Source organism: Nicotiana tomentosiformis, chromosome 11 (genome assembly GCF_000390325.3).
Source record: "Nicotiana tomentosiformis chromosome 11, ASM39032v3, whole genome shotgun sequence".
In the NCBI taxonomy this organism is placed as follows: Eukaryota; Viridiplantae; Streptophyta; class Magnoliopsida; order Solanales; family Solanaceae; genus Nicotiana; species Nicotiana tomentosiformis.
The window spans coordinates 70752530-70760802 of record NC_090822.1 but is presented as its reverse complement, the minus strand read 5'-3'; positions in this window follow the sequence as shown (position 1 = coordinate 70760802).

The following is an 8273-nucleotide window of genomic DNA, read 5'->3' as shown; positions in this document are numbered from 1 at the left end:
TTGATCGAAGGTTTGCAATATGCTGTGGTAGGCAAATTTTCTTATGGATGGCCGGAATTGCAGGAGCTACGTAGAATAATACCACCACAATATGGTATTAAAGGTGAGTGTAACATTGGATTATTCAGGGATAAACATGTTTTAATTCGTTTGACACTTCTGGAAGACTTCATCAATTTATCGTCAAGAGGAGCGTATTATTTAAAGGCAAGAGATGGATATCAATATCAAATGAGGCCTTTAATATATGATTCTAAGTTCAAGATTGACAAAGAGACGACTATGGCTTTAGCGTGGATTTCATTCCCCAACTTGCTGCCTACATTCTTTGTGAAAGTGTGCCTATTTTCTTTAGCTGCTGCAGTAGGCACGCCTTTTCACCTAGACATGGCTACAATTAACAAAACAAGACCTAGTTGTGCTAGGGTTAAGGTACAAATTGACTTGTTAGCTAAATTACCTAAGAGGGTGCGTATGGACATTGAAGATGAAGTTATTGGAGCTACGAGGACTGAATGGGTAGGGATTCAATATGATTATATTCCTAAGTATTGCAAGGAATGTAAATTGCAAGGACACAATGAAGAAGCGTGTTGGAGATTACATTCTGAGTTGTTGGAGGAAACTGAGAAAGATAATCAAACAAGGAAGAACAAGGACGAGAACAAGGGCAAAGACAAGCAACCTTTGATGATTCTTACAAGTGGCAAAGTTGTGGGGAATGTAAGAGAACAATGGAAAGAGATTAAAGACAATCGTGTGAAGACTATTAATAAGCAGAATGAAGTTCAAGAGAAAACTAGAAAGGAGATTGTTCCAGTAGATGGAGTGCAGGCTCAACAGATTCAGGTAGCCAACAAATTTGCAGCATTGGATGTGATTGAAGAGGAAGAACATTTTGAAGATAATCAGTTGGCAGTGGTGGAAAATAACAACGTACTCAATAGCTCTAGACCTAATCCTAGTGATACTAGGAAGAAACTTAATCTGACAGCACCTGTTTATAAACCAAGTTCACCTGGGATTGGGACAGTCAAAGATGGAAATAATTCAGCTATTAAGGCCAATGACAAGGAGAAAGAACAAGCAATGGGGAAGGAATCCACAGCTCAATGGGTTAGTCGTGCTTTTGGAGGTAACAATGTAACAACTAACCAATCGTGCCAGGAAATTCCAACACAATCTTTAGACACAAACGAATTGGCTGAGCAACAGTTTTTAAAAGAGCGTGTCACTTCTTCTAGAGGAAGGCTGTGGTGTGACCAAGTAGAGGAGGATTCAGAAGAGGGTGAATTCCAAAAAGAATATGATGATGTTGATGAGGAAATTGAAGTATAAGATCAACGAGATGAAGAACAAAGTGTTAATGGTGAGGGGGAAAATTAAGAAGCAGCTGAAAATATAGTCAAAGGGAATGAGGAAAAAGGTCAAATTGAAGCATCATTAGTAAAGGAGCAAAATCAGAATCCTATCCTTAGTCAGGGTTTATATGAATCTACAGTGAACCCTAAGTCACCTACAGTGAACTTTACTGTAAACAACGTTGAATTAATTGATCCTGGTGGAACCAAAGGAGGAGGAAAGCGTAAGAGTACTAATGATGACACTCCAATGAAGGACGATGATGATGGAATACAAAAATATTTATATCCTGCTCCTCTTAAGGAGCTTGGAATCAAGGAAAAAGCTGGAAACACTGTTACTGCAGCTAGTACAGTTTCCACAACTGCAATAGCTTCGAAGGAGAAAGCCAATAAAAATCTTGTTCCTACAACTACTACTAATCAGATGGTAACTCAACAACATTATAGTGAAGATGAGGAAAATCAACCAGGTAAATGAAGGGACTTGGATGAAGAATCTACTACACAGAACTTCAGGAATGTGGCAAGACATGGAGATTTGTCACCCAGGCATAATGAGAAAGGCAAATCAACGGGGAGAGGCAGAAAAAACGCACAAAGGAGATCCCTAATGTACCAACAGTGGGGGTTCAAACAAGGAGAACACTATCTAAATCCATAAATTAATCATGAATGATCTCATATGGAATATTAGATCGGTGAATACTATGAGAACCTTTGAAAGGCTTATTACAATGCATAGACAACATCATTTCGAGTTCATTGGATTGATGGAACCAATGCAGCAGTCCAGGAAGCTAGAGAGATACAGGAGGCAGATTGGTTTTGCGCAGGCTATTTACAATGTTTCCAATAAAATTTGGGTTTTTATTGACGAGAAATTTGATATAACAGTATTACTTGACATGGAGCAGCAGTTAACTTCAAACTTTTTGTCACTGAAGAACACAAGGAGTTTATTCTTACATTAGTGTATGCTAAAGGTAACTCAATTGAACGAATTGAACTATGGGATACCCTCAATGCACTTGCTCAAGACATGATCGTACCTTGGTTAGTTGGGGGGGATTTCAATGTTATTTGGGATGAGGAAGAAAAATTTGGTGGATTGCCAGTTTCTCTAAATGAAGTAGATAATTTTCGACATTGTGTGACTACTTGCAACCTCTTTGATCTTGGTTTCAAGGGAAGCATATACACTTGGTGGAATGGAAGAGCTGAGGAAGATTATATTTTTAAGAGATTGGATAGGTGCTTGGCTAACTTTGAACTTCAGCAAATGGGACCGGGATTGGAAATTACTCATTTGTCAAAAATAGGATCAGATCATAGTCCTCTTTTAATTACTTGCAATCCAGATTCAGCACACATCAAGAAAACCTTCAGATTCTTGAATTTTTGGATCAAACATGACACCTTTCAAGATCTCAAGTCTTGAAGAGGTGGTGATGGTGCACAAAACACAATTTGAACTAAACCCTACAATCCAAAATAGGGAGAGGTTATATAAGGTACAAGCTGAGCTATTTAGATTTTTGGCTTTAGAAGAGGAATTTTGGAAGCAGAAGGCCGGAATGTCTTGGTTCAATGATGGAGATAGGAATACAAAATTATTTCATGCGCAAGTTAATGGAAGAAGAAAGAGGTTACAACTGAAAAGAATACAAAACAATGATGATGTGTGGATTGACGAGAAGGAAGCCATGGCACATGAGGCAGTAAAGTTTTTCAATGCACAATTTTGTGAACAGCTCATAAATAAAGCTAAATCTACAGTATATATGCATCACTTAACTAATGAAGGTATAGTAAGGATGGTTGAAAGAATTACAGGAATTGAGAGGGGAGATTTTTCATTCACCTATTTGGGATGTCCAATTTTTTATGCAAGAAGAAAGATGGATTACTGTCAATGACTTATAAATAAGATCCTTGATAAATTACAATCTTGGAAGGGAAAGCTTTTGTCCATTGGAGGTAGGGCAGTATTGATATCACATGTTTTGCAAAGCATGCCCATTCACCTACTTTTGGTAGTGAATCCGCCAGCCTTTGTGATCAATAAGTTGCACAAGCTCTTTGCTAGCTTTTACTGGAGCAACTCCACTGATGGAAGGAAGAGGCATTGGGCTTCTTGGGATACTCTATGTTTGCCTTATGAAGAAGGAGGGGTGGGTTTTAGATCACTGCATGATGTTTTGAAAGCTTTATTCTGTAAGCTTTGGTGGAATTTTAGAACTAAGTCTACACTTTGGAGTTCTTTCATGAGCCAAAAGTATTGTAAAAAGATGAACGCAATGGTAGTTCCCTGGAGATATGGATCACATGTGTGGCAAAAAATGCTGGAATGTAGAGACCTTAATGAGCACCAAATATTATGGCATCCAAAAATGGGATCATCTTTGTTTTTGTTTGAAAATTGGACAGGATTAGGAGCCTTATATTTTAGCACGCCTCCAGATTTTTTCTGTGATGAATCAGTACAAAATATTAATGAAGTTGTGTTAGAGGATGGCTGGGATGTTGATAAAATTAGGGAGTTGATGCCTGAAGACTTTGCTAACCACATTCTGGAAAATATAAAACCTGCAGTAGCTTGTAATATGCTCGATCAACCATTCTGGATGCTTGAACCAAGAGGAAACTTCACTGTAAAATTTGCCTGGGGATAGTTGAGAAGGAGAAAAGAACTTTACAATGCTTACAAGATGATTTGGGTAAAAGGTTTACCATTTAAGATAGCATTCTTTATGTGGAAGGTGTGGAAAAATAAAATACCTCTTGATGACTTCTTGAGGAGGTTAGGGTACTTAATGGCTTCGAGGTGTTGGTGTTGCTTGAACCCGGAGGAAGAAACAATGTCTCATGTGTTCTTCTCATCATATACAACTAAGAGGGTATGGAATTATTTTCTATCATGTGCAGGTATATCTTTGGAGAATTTATCATTTCATCAGTCGATAGTGCCACATAAATGGCCTGATTTGCTTAACATGATGGAGGTTTATACTCCAAAACTGAAGGTTACCAAGGTGATATAGGAACTACCTTGTGCATCGAGGGGGAATCCTGGGAGGAGTGCAATAGGCTTCGTCTTGAGAAATGAAGAAGGTGATGTAGTTTTCACATATGGTAGGGAGATACAGGAGAATACCAACACAATGGCAGAAGCAATAGCGATTCTGGAGGCGTTACGATATTGTGTAGCTAATAGCTATACACATATTGAGTTGCAAACAGACTCTATGTTACTCAAGAATGTGATGAAGGGAAGGTGGACTTGTCCATGGAATCTGATAGGATATGTTGAAGACATTAATGTACTAATGGCTACTTGTGAAGTGAAGGTCTCACATATTATGAGAGAAGGGAATAAGCTAGCGGACCACTTAGCTAACTATGGACTAGACTTTGGTCATATGGAGGCTCATGGATTTGGCGGTTTGGACACTCAAGGAAGAAGAATTGTGAATAGTGATAAATTGCAATGTCCATATCTAAGGGTAAGGGTCGCAAGGAATTCTTAATAGGAGGACTGGAGGATGATCGATGGAGGGAGGACAATGTTGAAATAACCACAACGATATTTTATCAACTTTCTGGAGAGGGAGACAACATTCACGATCATCCAGTTCAAATCCTTATGGAGGAGAACTTGGTGTTCCTTTTTTTTCACTAACAATGTGTTCTTTTTTGCAGGGAAAGCTACTGTACTCATGTCTTATCATTTGACACAACTTCAATGGGTGGTATTAGCACTATGTGCTCTTTCCCTAGAAGGAATGTCAATGATAAGCACAAGCATGAAGCTAGGAGTATACTGGGATATCTAGAAATCTAGTTGTTTCAATTTGGGTACACTCATCCATCAAAACACTCCTCATGTAGTACATCCAAATACTATGTGAGGGTCTCAAGTGTTGTGATACGGAGTGTAGGTCGATACATCAACGAAACAATGAAGAAAAGAGGCCCAGCAAATGTTGATAATACATGGAATTGGCATGCTAAAGCAGTAAGGAGATCCACTCGAAGAATGCAAGTCCTACTGTGCATCAAAGAAGAAAGGATAAATAGGAAAATAAACAAAGCAGACAAGGTAAGGACCGCACATCGTCTACTATGGACAATCATGATCATCGTGGATCTTTGGACAACTTACAAACTTAAGAAGAACTGGATTGCACTGAATTTTATAACCATTAGGCTAGTTTTAATTTATGGTTTCTACAACTTTGCTATTTCACAGTCGAGGTTAATCATTAGATCAATTTGTACTACCAACTTTGGATATCATATTTTTAAATTTGGTAATAGGGAGTATGTACCTATCTTCACTTATTCCTTTACATCTTGTAGGACCGTATGGTATTTTGGTTTTGTTTTATATATATATAAAAACTAGATATATATATATATATAAACTAGCCCTAGACACCTTGCCTAGTGGATTTGCTGGAAAAAAAAACTTTAAAGTCAAAATATATATATATATATATATATAAACTAGCCCTAGACACCTTGCCTAGTGGATTTGCTGGAAAAAAAAACTTTAAAGTCAAAATAGGGGTCCAGATTCCTAGCATCAGGTAAATACACTTCCCTATTTCATATAGAAGAAGATATGGATAAGCAACACATCATCAAAAATTAAGAAAACCTAAAAATAAAAGTACATGGAAACATAAACGCACTCTCCCAATTGCATTTCTGCTTCAATAAAGTTTGAGAATGCAGTCGTAAGCTTAAAATCAATAGGCACTGAAATGTCATTTACAAATAGAAATTTTCCTTTGATAACCTTTGATGATCCTCCAACACACTAGCACCGGATTGCGAGTCATTCCTAAATGGCGATTGTTTTACAACTGCAGGCACCTTTTTTGTGTGAATACTACATGAGTTTTTTCAACATCTGTTTGTGTTTGGACAACAGTTCTTGATACCGATGGAGCATGTTTAGACTTTTTAACATCACGAGTTGTCAGTTCATTTCCAGATTCATTTACATTATATCTTCTTCCTTGTGTAATGGCAACAATTAGATCAAGTTGAGAGTCAGTATATTCAAAATCAGAATCCAAGCCAAGATCACTCTCATGTCGACAAGAAGCTTAAATTACAAAATATTAGTGAATGAACAAATATAAAAAATTAACAAATAAAAAAAAGAAAGAAAAGTTATATATAGCAGATGTTACCAGAAGGCAAATTGACATCACTGCCACCAACATCCGCTCGACCAACACCATCAACCCGAGATGCTAAACACAAGCATTACTGACAACAATATTTAAATAAAAAACTATCAAAAATATCAGATTTACATATCAACTTCAGAATTAGTAACATTAAGAGTCGTACCCTACAGAGCAATGTTTTTTCGTTGTAACGATCCGATAGGTCATTTTGAGTACTAACCTTAAATTTAGTGTTCCGAGATCTCCCATAACTTCATTTGATGTTCCTTGATTTGTGTGCGTAGTCCTTATAGTTTTTCGGAAAGTATTTATGTAAAAGTTTAAAGAAAATATGATTTTTGAGTTAAAATAAGGTTAGAGTTGACCACAGTCAACATTCTTGGTAAACGACCTCGGATCGGTATTTTGACAATTCCAGTAGGTTCGTATGATATTTTTGGACTTGTACGCATGCTCATTTGGGGTACATGGTGACCTGAGCGCATTTCAGCGCATTATGTGAACAAATTATGAAAATTTAGTTTAAAATTGAAATCTTGATTTTTGAGGATTGATTCTTGGTAATTGATGTTATTTTGATGATTTGAGGTAGATATCAAGTTTGTATGATGTTATTACACTTGTGTGCATGTTTGGTTTGGAGCTCGAGGGGCTCAGGTGAGTTTTGTAGGCGTTGCGGATTGATTCAGATAGCTGGTGTGTTTCAGTTTCTGGTGTTGAATTGCAGGTCTCGCATTTGCGAGGACCTGTTCGCAAATGCGAACTCCACTTTTACGAAGTCGAGCTCGCATTTGCGATAATTGTCAGGGCAGGGAAAACTTTGCATTTACAAATAAATATTCGCAATTGTAGATATGCCAGAATTGCTTTTGCGATAGGTTGGTCGCTTTTGCGACTGGGCACTAGACTTAGGCAGGTTCGCAAATGCGAACCTTTGACTGCATTTGTGATAAAGGGGTGACTCGCAAATGCAATATTTTTGTCGCATTTGCGACTTCTATGCATATGATACACTGATCGCATTTGCGACTAGTGTGTCGCATTTACGGACATCGCATTACGAACAAGTGTTCGGAAATGCGATGTATGCAGCTGGGTTGTAACGACTCTACCGATGATTTTGTGTATTTGTACATATTTCCCCTTTTAATGCTTTACACCTGTGTATTTGTAGTTTTATGACTTGCGGGGTTGGTTAGTTTCGTTTCGAAAAGGTTTTGGGTTGATTTGGACCATTTGCCTCTTGGTTTAGAAGCTTAAGTTAAAAATGATCCCGGATTGGTATTTTGATGGCTCCGATAGATTCGTATCGTGATTTTAGACTTAGGCGTATGCCCAGAATTGAATTTGAAGATCCGTAAGTTGAATTGTGTTATTTAACCGAAAGTTGGCAATTTGAGGTTTAGAAGAATTCCCAAGTTTGACCGTAGGTTGACTTTTGTCTATCGAATTCAAAATTTGATTTTGGGACTTGGAATAGGTCCGTTATGCTATTTAGAACTTGTCTGCAAATTTGGTATCTTTTGGAGTTGATTTGATAGGATTTAGACACTTGGTTGCAATTCTAGAGGCTCTTGAACTTTTCTTTGAAATTCATGCCTTTTGATGTATGATTTGTAGTTCTAGATATTACTTTTATGTTTTGATCAAGCGAACGAGTTAGTATGATATTCTTAGACTTATGTGGATGTTTGATTTGGAGCCCCAA